General features: G+C 48.4%; 1 long non-coding RNA gene across 1 annotated transcript; it reads right to left on the bottom strand.

Moving 5' to 3' along the window:
• Positions 1 to 5,092: 5,092 nt before the first annotated feature.
• Positions 5,093 to 8,481, bottom strand: LOC120227432. Its single transcript, XR_005527253.1, has 3 exons — positions 8,429 to 8,481; positions 8,156 to 8,233; positions 5,093 to 5,473 (listed from the first exon to the last, which is right to left on the bottom strand). It is a non-coding gene; the product is annotated as an uncharacterized LOC120227432 (long non-coding RNA).
• Between the last annotated feature and the right edge of the window lie 3,164 nt (positions 8,482 to 11,645).

The following is an 11,645-nucleotide window of genomic DNA, read 5'->3' as shown; positions in this document are numbered from 1 at the left end:
TAATTTCACTTTTTCCATTATTTAAAATTTCTGAGTATTATTAAAAAAGAGTTCTTCGTACACTACCTGGGAGTCATTCTTTTCCCTAGAATTATACTTTCTCTGCCTTTGGTACTTGTGTTTGTTGTGTTACCTTGTTCTGGTTCTTACTTCTTTGTTTCTGACTTTTGTTAAGAGAGCATCAACCCACCATCTCATTTATTTAAACTCCTGCTTACTACCTGATTACAATGACAGCAACCTTAACTCACCTTTAAGGTGAGTTGCTTCATAACGGATTGGGGGGAAGTGTGAAGTATGGACAAAGGGAAGGTCACTGGTAGTTAAAAAGGTGGTTCTTACGTGATTCCCACTTCTGATTTGACTCCTTTTTATTTACGTTTTATTTTTGAGAGACAGGGAGAGCACTTCCGTGCATGAGTGGGGGAGGGGCAGGCCGAGGGAGACAGCATCCAAAAGGGGTTCAAACTCACACACTCTGAGATCATGACTTGAGCCAAAGTCGGACACTTAACTGAGTCACCCAGGCGCCCCTGATTTGAATCCCTTTGGTTGACGCTAGAATCTGCAGTGCTTCTCTGCCTGACTTATTTCGCTCAGCATAACACCCTCAAGGTCCATCCATGTTGCTACACATGGCCAGATTTCATTCTTTCTCATTGCCATGTAGTATTCCATGGTATAGATAAACCACATCTTCTTGATCCATTCATCTGTTGATGGACACTTAGGCTCTTTCCATGTTTTAGCTATTGTGGAGAGTGCTGCAAATATCATATGTTTGCACGTATAGGAGGATTAGGAGGAACTTGAAGGAGGAACAAGGGGGAGAAGAAGGGCGGAAATGGTGGGGGAAAGGGAGAGAGGCAAACCATGAGAGACTCTTGAATGCTGACAAAAACTGAGGACTGTTGGTTGTGGGGGGGTGGGGGGATGGGCATGGAGGAGGGCACTTTGGGGATGAGCACTGAGTGTTATGTAGAAACTAATTTGACGATAAACTATTTGTAAAAAAAAATAAATAAATAAATTACTGTCATCAGGTGAGCAAAAAAAAAAAAAAAAAAAGAATCTGCAGTGCTCCCGGCCTGCCTTCATGTCTTCTCCTGGTTTCTTTTTTTTTTTTTTCAAAACAAATTTTTTTGTAATGTGAATGTTTTCTTTATTTTTGAGAGAGAGACAGAGCACGCACAAAGGACGGGCAGAGAAAGAGGGAAGCAGGTTCCAGGCTCTGAGCTGTCACACAGAGCCTGACGCAGGGCTGGAACGTGTGAACCACAATATCATGACCTGAGCTGAAGTCAGATGCTCAGCGACCGAAACACCCAGGGGCCCCTCAGAGTGTATTTACTTAAGTCATCTCAACACCCAACGTGGGGCTTGAACTCCCAACCCCAATCCAAGACTTGCACGCTTCTCCAACTGAGCCGGCCAGGGGCCCCTTTCTTTTGTTGGATGAAATCTGCACATTCTATCATATCTGAAAAGACGAGTCACAGCTCTGCATTCTTCCTCTATATGTGGTTTGTGTCTCATTCTATTCCTACGATTGCCAATGGAATTTTCTTCCCAAGATTTTAACTTTTGGTTCACAGCTTTAACAATGAGTTTCTAATCTCTAGTCTACAAAAAGCCACTTGGAATCAAGTTGGGTAAACGAAAGGTATGTGTTGAAACATCATGGAGAAACACAGTGTACAGCTCTCGGCAGCACGACCCAGGGTTCCCATCAGGCTCTGTGAACAATGGACCAGGGACAGCTCTGGGTCCCCGTGCCCTGCTCATGTCTCAGCGTCCTTAGGTGTAGCACGCAGGGGTTAGTGGAATCGGCTCTAAGCTCTCAACAGTTCTAAAATGTTAGTTAGGACAGTCAACGTGATTTCATGCACCACAATTGAATTATTTCAGGGAAGAGGGACCAGGTTTGGAAAGGGTTCTCTAACTGGGCTAGGTGCAGGAGGCTGAGCAGGCAAAAGTATATTGCCGATGTTCGTTCGGTGGCCTCACGTTGACCAGTGGCAGTGAGAACAGTCTGTCCAAAGGAACAAAGTACTTTGTACGGCAGTTTTGCCGTTTTGCCTTCGGAGAGGAGTAACGGTGTTAGCATCTGTACTGGATGCTACCAGAACTTTGGTTCCCGGACAGATGCATGTTTCCTTTGGAAAGGTCCCTTCCAGTTAGAAGCGTATTCGTAATACACAAGCAGTGTGTCCGTGTAGCCTGCTGTCCGGGGCTGTCTGGTATCCCTCGGAGCACAGGCCCCTTTACACACATCAGGGAGCCCTTTCCTCCTCTTCCCTTCCAGCTGCCTCTAATGGGGAGGGGGGGCAAAGAGAGGAGGGCAGGCAAGTGAAAGGAGGGAGAGAGGCGGGCCCCAGCCCTTCCTTGTTACATTTGCACTTCTTGTTCCCGTCCCTGTCCCCACCGCGGGAGGCCAGAGGAGGGGTGGGCATCGTGTCCCCTCTTGCAGAGCCTTCGGGATGACAGGCACCTTCCTTGGCGACTTGGCCCTGGCTGCCCAGGCACTGGGCAGGGGATGCTGCCACGCTCCATAGGAAGGACTCGTCTCAGAAGAGGCTCTGAGCCCCGGATGAACCCAGGAGGCAGAAGGTCCCTGTGGAGGATGGGTGTGGGCGTGGCCGGCCCTGTGCATGGGTGGGGGGGGAGGGGCAGGACTGACTTCTGAGGCCAATCTCTCTTTCCTCCCCCCTTTCTGGCTCCCTCTCCCACTCCGTCTCTGGCTCTGTGTCTCTCTGCCAACCTCTGCCTTTTGGGATGTCTTCCTTGTGCTTCGGACTTCTGGAGGCACGAACGGAGCCCTCCAGATGTGGCTGGAATGCAGCCCCCCAGGAAGGCTGCAGGGCAGGGACGTCCTTGCGGTCCAACTGGCAAAGGATGTTGGGCCGTGAGGACGCCTCTCCAGCCTCCAAACACACCTTTCTTCCCCCTCCGCGGTCAAGAGCGGGGCCTCATGGGGGAGCACTCCGAGCGGCACTGCGCATGGCACTGCCTGGGGGGGGCCTGTGCGCAGGGTCAGGCACCCCTGGGAGAGGCAGGGTAGGCGGTGTCAGCTGCTGGGGACAGTCCCAGTTGTGGGAACCTCAGTGCCACCCGCAGCGCCGGGTCGGGTCTAGGCCACATGTGTGCCTGGCGCCAGAGGGTGCATCGCGAAGTCCCTCTGCGCTGCCCGTCCCGTCGCTCAAGGCGGTATCTGTGAGATTAGTACCCATTGGCACGGACCCTCTAGGGTCTTTTTTCTTTTAATGTTTTATCTGTTTTTGAGAGACAGAGACAGCGTGAGCAGCTGCTGGGAGCAGTACAAGTTCTGGGAACCTCAGCGCCACCTGCAGCGCCAGGTCGGGTCTAGTCCACACGTGTGCACCCACACTGCTGGCCACCAGAGGGTGCATCGCGAAGTCCCAATGCGCTGCCCGTCCTGTCACTCAAGGTGATATTCGTGAGATTCGTCCTGGTTAAAGGGGCCACCTTGGTCCCAAGCATCACGGCCCAAAGTGCCTCCGTTTCTGTGAGTGGTGAGGGACAGGGTGCCGGAAGCCGCCCCTCCGGGGACACCAGAGGCTGAATCAGATTGCACGTGGGGAGGGGACAGGCTCAGGGAGGAGGTGACGGGATGCAGAGGCCTTGAGTTGTCCTGTTAACCCAAGGCTGGAGGGGCGGGGAGGAGCGGGCACCCTGAATGGCGGGCAGGTGGGGGGTGGCGTGGTACCGTCCCAGCCAGCAGTGGGGTAGGGGTCAGGCAGCCGCCTCCTCTGCCCAGGACAGTCATGCCTGCAGCCGTGCTGTTGCTCCCACGTCTCCACCCTCTCTCGCTGTCCCCTGGCTGGTCCCCTAGGCTGGCCGTGAAACTGTCTTCCCTTGGCTTAAGCTTGTTTCTCAATGCCCAATGTCCTCACGCCCATTGTGCCTTTCCCGAGGGACTGTGGCACCCCAGAACTCCAGAGGTGGGCTGGGGCCTTCAGTCTGGTACATTCTTGGCTTCCCACCACCGCTGCCTGCCAGGTTTTCCCCACCCGGCCGGATAAGGGCTTGGCCGGCCCAGACTTCGGGGACATTGAGAAGAGCCATTACCTTCAGAAGGCTTTGAGGTTATTGGTACTGGACAGAGAATTGGTTTCCTAACCTCAGTTCAGCAGCTCGCCAGTGAAAAATCAATACTCCAGAGACAAGTGATGGTGGGAAAGGAAAGGCTGCTTTGTTCAGGAGGCCAGCAACCCGGGAGGATGGTGGGCATACGTCTCAATGACCATCTTCCCATCCGGGGGCAGCCTGAGGGTTTTAAAGGGGAAGGCCTGGGAAAAGGGAGGGGGGCTGTGCACAGGAGAAGCAGGGACCTGGGTGGTGAATCGTATGTTTACATGTCCTTGAGCAGACTTGCTGGCATCCTCAGTGGCTGTTTTCGAATGCAGTCAGGCCTTATCTTCTGGGAAAGTCTGGTCCTTCACTCCTCAAGGCAAGTGGTCTGTGAATCTCAAGGAAAGCAGGTTAGTTCCACTACAGACCAAGGGACTCAGGTCAGTAAGCAAGAAGTGCGTGAGCTTAAAGCAAGTCAACCCTTTAGGTTGGAGTCAACCCTTTAGACCGGTTGGGGTGCTGTTTCAGTACGATGGTCCCATAGTATAATGCCTTGTGCTCTGATACTTTTAGATGAAATGGACCCATCAAAGATACAATGTGGTAGTGTCTCAATGATATTCTCGTGAGCGTCAGAATAAAAACAGGGGTATCCTAAATTTCCCAACCAACTCGAGGCCTGTTCCTAAACAATGTCTTTCACCAGGGTAGCAGCTAAGTTTTCCAGGGGAACACGGTGGGCATCTCCACAAATGCCAGGGAGAGGAATCTCGGTTCCTGGAGGGACCTGCTTCTACATCACTGTCCCCTTACTTTTGTTCCAGGTTAACGGTGGGAGGGATGTGACATGCAGTGTGATCCCACCACCCGCCCGTATGTGAGAGCTCCTGCACACAACGTTACCCGTGGTCCCATTCCATTCCGTTGAATGCAAGGCCCTGTCCAGTGTAACCAACCCAAGAACCCTGCTTGGGCATAAGAACGTATCCAACCGCTGGAGTGAAAATTCAGCTTTTATTTTAACAGCTGAAACAAGGCAGCAGTGTGTCATTCTAAACCATTCTTTTTGCCTTTTCCAACATTGTGGGTAGGCATAAGCAGGTAAGTTATGTGATTTTTTGGCAGGGGCCACTGCCACCCTGGTGTGGCTCGGGTCAGCATCCACAACCACTTAGACAGATTCAGGTCATTTCTGTGGCTGCCTAGTTGCCTACCAAGTAGAAAGCTCAGCACATTTTTGGAGGCCTGTTTGGGTTTTATGTATTCGTCCGCCTTCCTCTTGATGCTCGGTATGGGCGTGCTGGGGCTGACTTCAGAGTGTCCTTTCTCCATGGCTGGTTAATGCTACAGATGGCTTTGGAAGGAGCACAACTGAAGGAGCCTGAAAAAGATGATGGAACTCAGTTGAACCCATGGCCCCAGAGGCCTCTTCCCTACCAGCTCCCCACCACATACACTTGCTTCCAAAAGAATCAGAGGATGTTGCTTTGTAGAAACCTGGGTTTTCAAATGCCAGCGTTATCATTTTTTCCATTCTGTTACGCACACAGTTCTGTGTCTAGAATCTCTGATCTGCTCCGCTGACATAGTTTCAGTTCCTGTTTTAATTACTAAGTGTGTAGTGTAGATTTTCATATCTTATGTGGCAAGCTCACCATAATGGCTACTCCCACATAGGTTCTCTTCCATTTAATTGAATAATTAGCTCATCTTATCTCATGGCAAAATCCTGTTCATGACTGTGCTTGCACTGAATTGATAGCTTTATTTGGGAGATAATTTATAGGATCACAATAATGAATTTTCCTATCCAGCAAGAAATGGTATTTTTAGCATCAAAACAGTTGGCTCATAAAACAGTTTCATGCATATTTCCCTCTATTTTGTTTAAATGTTTATTTATTTTTTTTTGAGAGAGAGAGAGAGAAAGAGAATGGTGAGGGGCGGAGAGAGTGAGAGAGAGAATCCCAGGCAGGCTCCTCACTGCCAGTGCAGAGCCTGAAGCAGAGTTCTATCCCTCAGGTCATGATCTTATGGTTCATGGGATCGAGCCCCACGTCAGGCTCTGCACTGGCAGCATGGAGCCTGCTTAGGAATTCTCTCTCTCCCCCTCTCTCCGCCCCTTCCTATGCTCATGCTCTCTCTCTCTCCCTCAAAGTAAAATAAACATTTAAAAACCTATGAAACATAATAAGTAAATAAATAATGAAGTTCACATGTGTTTTTTGGCTAGTGCGAACTGGATATATTATTTCACATTTTATTCTTGGAGAAATATACAACATCTTATGTCTTTAGTTTGTACCTAATCTTACAGTTCTGTAAAACATCTAGATGAATGACTTGGCTATTCCAGAGACACTGACTTGAAACAAAGGCAATTTTTCAAATTTCCTTCTGTAAAGAAGCTCTAATATCTCAATAACATGAAATAAAATTTAGCTCTTGAAAAGGGTAAAAGGGATCCTCTATGTACCAACATGGAAATGATTTCCTAGAAGTGGTAATTGAAGAAAGAAACTTGAAAAACAATGTGTATTTTATCCCCTCCGTCTTTCCTTCACAGAGTCATCTATAAACATAAACGCAAAGGATAAGATCTAAAAAGTTTATAGCAAACTGCATATGCCAGATCTTCTGGTATGGGGTGTGAGACGGTAGAGGATAGGAAAGGAAGGGGTCATGTGATCTCTATAAATGTAATTCTTGTATTTCTTTCCAACAAGAATGCAAAAATATGTGGAAGCAAATTCTGGAAAGTTCTTTAAGTAAAACAAGATTCCTCAGAAGCATAAAGTAGAGACAGAGAGAGGTGCAAACACCAAAGTGAGTTGACCCCCTCTCATTAGCTCAGCCTGTTTCCTCCCAGGGAAGGGCACTGAAGCTCAGAAGAAAGGCACCAGAACCCAAATCAAAGGAACAGTGAGCCAATCTGTAAGTGGAGTTCAAGGCAAGAGAGCCAACTTGGCCAGGAAAGATTCTCCACCCTTGCCGGTGACTTTAAGAGGTTCTCACTCAGGAGGGAAAAAGGAGGCGCTGCCGCCCACTCTCTGGTCTCTGACAAATTACAGTGGGCTCAGGGTATCTGCCTTCTAGGTACCTCCCCAAGAGCTTTACATACAACAGCTCATTTAACTTCTCACAGCTACGGTGGGTGCCACAGTCACACCCATTTATCCAGGTCAGGGAACCGAGGCACAGGAAAGGTATGTAATGGGCCCAAGATCACAGAGCTAGTATATGTCACAACCAGGATATGAACCCAACCTGTCTGGTTTCAGAGCCCCATCCATCTACCCATTCAGGATTCTTCCCCTTGATCCTTGTGGAAGTCAAGCAAACAGTTCTCATCCTTCTTTTGGTCATGGAACACAGTGTCTTTGTGGCTTTAGATGGTTCTATCCGGAAAAGGGAGAAACCCAGATGGCTGAGCATTTCCTGCCACTCAAGAAAAGCAATGTGTGACTGGGTCCCTCTTACAGGCATCTGTGCCTCAATTTCCTCCGTTGTTTCAGAAGACTGAGTGGGGGCAAATCATATCTCATGATACGATAGTACTTTCTGTTCCTCAGGAGAGGAGCACTATAGCTAACACAAAACCCCGTCCTCGCCACTAGACCTCCAACATCCTGTGAAAATCCACATCCGTCTCTAGACAGTACCCACACGGGTCACACTTTAATGTTAACGATATCGCTGTATGACTACTCGGCTGAAATCATTGCAGTTAAACATGTCATTTACGTGAGCTGGGATTTAAAATTTTTTTTAATGTTTTATTTATTTCTAGGAGAGAGAGAGAGACAGCGTGAGCAGGGGAGGGTCAGACAGAGAGGGAGTCACAGACTCTGAAACAGGCTCCAGGCTCTGAGCTGGCAGTCAGCACAGAGCTCAACGCGGGGCTCGAACCCACAAACCGCGAGATCATGACCTAAGCGAAAGTCCTACGCTTAACCGACTAAGCCACCCAGGAGCCCCACGTGAGCTGGGATTTAAAAGGCGGGCACCCAAGAGTCATGGCCAAGCCTGGATCCAGAGCTCGGGGAAGAGTAGAGAATCCTACCTGGGACTGAGTTCCCTTGCTGTTGTCACTGGGTGATCTTATCTTGAGGCCAGAGTCATTGACCATTGCCCAGTGGACCTGTTGAAATGCAACGAACACCATTAGTACACTTTCCGTGATCCCCCCAGGGAAAGTTTGAATGGAGGGATTACATCATCCAGCAAAGGGCTCTAAGACAAGATAGCTGAGTGTTCGGGGAGCAGATATAGAGATGATACCCCCTCAATATATGTAATTAGCTGCCCCCTCTCCCAGCACCTCTCACCCACTCACCGTCTTTGGCCATGAACTACAAGTAAACCAGGTGGTGTGAGCTGGTGTTCATATGTTGCCATGATCACAAAGCTCTGAGAACCATTATGAGTCACCATGACTCCTCTTGGTGCTTAACCAATCAGGTCCTGAGACTTAGAGAGAAGTAGAGGTGGAAAAGGGAAAGGGAATTTTTTCCCCTCCTTTGCTCTCTCTTCCACACCAGTTGTTACTGCAGGAGGATATGTGGCTGATGAGGGACCATAAGGCAGGCTGAGGGCGAAGCACAAGCTAGCACACATGTTCCCCCTTCCCCGCCAGGTGGGGATATGTGTGATATCCCTCAGGCACTCCTGGCTGCCCAAGGACAAAGGAAAGGAAAAAAAAAAAACAAATGGCTAACTGATAGAGATCACAGTCATACAGGACCTGAGTCTCCATCAGTTGACAAATATCTTAGGAAATGACAAGAAAAAGGGCAATCTTATCAATAGCCTAATCTCCAGAAACCTGTACACTCAGTTTCCTGGAGCTCCGACATCACCCACCCCACTCCCTTAGTGATGTGGGGAACAAAGGCAAGAAGGGAATGGCAGGTGAAATTAATTTCATTGTAACCTGCAGCCCATTGACAAATACTTGAGGCAAATACAGAGTATGACATTTCTCCAGGAACCCCCTACCATTCTAATGTTAATGCCTTACTAGAGGGAAAACAGCCTTGACTTGACAATAGCCAAGCCTCTGGTGTCTTTGAGTCCTCTTGAGCATATCAAAGTCCTTCTGGAGGCTTCTCCTTTGACTTTACCTCCCCCAACTCCATAGTATAAAACCAGCCATTTTTCACAACCCCAGCGCAGCTCCTCCTGCCCATGGGTCCTGTCCCCATGCTTTAATGAAATCACCTTTTTGCACAAAAGACGTCTTCAAGAATTCTTTCTTGGCCGTCAGCTCCGGACCCCCATCATCACCCCAAAACCTCATCATGGCTACTCAAAATAGCTCCTGTGGTCTGGGGAAAACACAGCTAGCTAATCTTACATCTGCCGTCACAAAGTGAATTGACTTGAGGAGCCTCAACCACGCTGGGTAATAGTTGTGAGGAGGACTAATATTTGCCACAGCAGTAAACTGCTGCTGCGTGAGGTGGTTAGGAGCATGAGCTCAAGGTCCAAGTTAGTGTGACCTTGGGCAAGTCCTTTAGCTTCTCTGATCCACAGGTTCCCCCCTTTGAAAGTGGGGATGACAACCAGACTTCCTCCCTTAGGAGTCTGTGAGGATGAACGGACATGGTAGTAGTAACACACTCAGAACCATATCGAGCATCTAGGGAGTGCTCGGGGGACAGCATTTATCACTGTCCCCATCTCAGTCAACTCTCTGATTTAAACAGTCTCAGGTGGAGATATATTCAGTCTTGCAAAGTTCACCACCCAAGTGGCACTGTTCCACTCCTCCCTCCCATTTCCAAAGAAGAGGGCTTGGGCTAAGACAAGGCTCATGATCCTCACAGTATCAGAAGACACAGGGCTCCTGAGTCTTAAGCTAGTCTACACACCATGGCTGATGGTCACATCTTTGGTGATGTAGTTATTCGTGTTCACTAGAGAGAACATTCTATCCGTGTCCCTGAAAGTTCTGCCAGCATCTGCCATTGAGAAACTTAACTGGAACCACTCAGCATGTGTCATATTCCCAGAGAGGTAGGAAACTACCCTTGAAGCCATGCATGAGCTCAATTCCAGTGATGGGGACTGGGGATCTTGAAGTCTGCCTGTGACCCAGGCAGGTACCAGTCTAGGCAGTGAAGCACCAGCTGGTGCTGGTGATACTGATGGTGCTGAGGGAGTCATTACCTCAAGTCAAGGACAAGACCATGACATTCCATAGCCTACAGACACATCAAACTTCACCCTCGTCTACAGTGTCACTGGTGGCTGAGAGGTACATGTGGGTCCTCAGACAAGAAAATACATTTTTATTAGTGCAATGTGAGGCACTGATAGAAAGTTGAGCCTTAATCCCATTTTTAACCCCATTGGAGTCATGGTTAATATACTAGCAACCACACCTCAGCACCCACAACATAAAAAACAAACAAACAAACAAACAAACAAACAAAAAACCCAACCCTGCAACATCTTTTAGTCATTTTTGGTTTCTGGAGACAGCATATTCCTCATTTTAAGATTTCACTTGAGGGGCATCTGGGTGGCTCAGTCGGTTAATCATCTGACTCTTGATTTCGGCTCAGGTTATGATCTCATGCTTCATGAGACTGAGCCTTGCGTGGGCTCCACACTGACAGATGGAGCCTGCTTGGGATTCTCTTTCTCCCTCTCTCTGTCCCTCCCCTATGCATGTACATGTACACTCACTCTCGCGCTCTCTCTCAAAATAAACTTAAAAAACCATATTCATTATTGCTATTAAAATAGATACATAAGTAAATAGATAAAAATAAAAAATAAAAATTTCACTTAAGCCTATTTATGCTGGATAAGCCCACATTGAATGGAGTGCCCTCCAATACAAGGGCCTAGAATCTGTCCAAACTGTGATACAACAGGTATTCCTATTAGTGCCCCCACCCCCCAGGAGGTCCTTTCACTGTAGAAGCTATAGAATACTTTTTTTTTTTTTTTTTGTTCTGCTGGGAGTCTCTGGACCATCTGTGAGTCTGTGATCTTCTGATGCAAGCACTTGACCCCATGCTAAATTCCTTAAGAAGGGCAATCAGTGGCCACACACTGGCTGTCCTGAAAATAGGCCATGAGCCTGTGACTATCCATACCCAGCTACCGATGATGCCTTGGATCATGGAAGGACCACCATAAAAACTGGGCACAGATACTAAGATCTCTTTGCTACATGGCAAAGCCCAACCTGGCCCCTCTGGCTTATCGTAACTGCAGGACAGAGCAGCATTCTCTGCCTTCACTCTCTTGCCAGATGCCATCGTGTGGATGTAGATCATCCTTATCCTGGAACCCTCGAACTAATGGGGAAGCCCATGGGATCAACTGATTGAAACGCAAAGGCAGTTGGTCCACTTTATCACCACCATCATATGCAATGGAGCTTGACCAAGAAGTTTCTAAAAAGGATAGGACTCAAGGCTCAACACATTTGATTGAATTTTAAATAGTTTCCCTAGGACTCGATGACCTTGTCAACAATCTCCTGAATCTGCAATTACAGGCTCTGTGGCCACTGACAGTAGTCGGGCCATCTGATC

Source organism: Hyaena hyaena, unplaced genomic scaffold (genome assembly GCF_003009895.1).
Source record: "Hyaena hyaena isolate Hyena2069 unplaced genomic scaffold, ASM300989v1 scaffold_2320, whole genome shotgun sequence".
Lineage (NCBI taxonomy): Eukaryota > Metazoa > Chordata > Mammalia > Carnivora > Hyaenidae > Hyaena > Hyaena hyaena.
The sequence above is the reverse complement of the archived record's forward strand: the minus strand, read 5'-3'. Positions and strand labels throughout refer to the sequence as shown.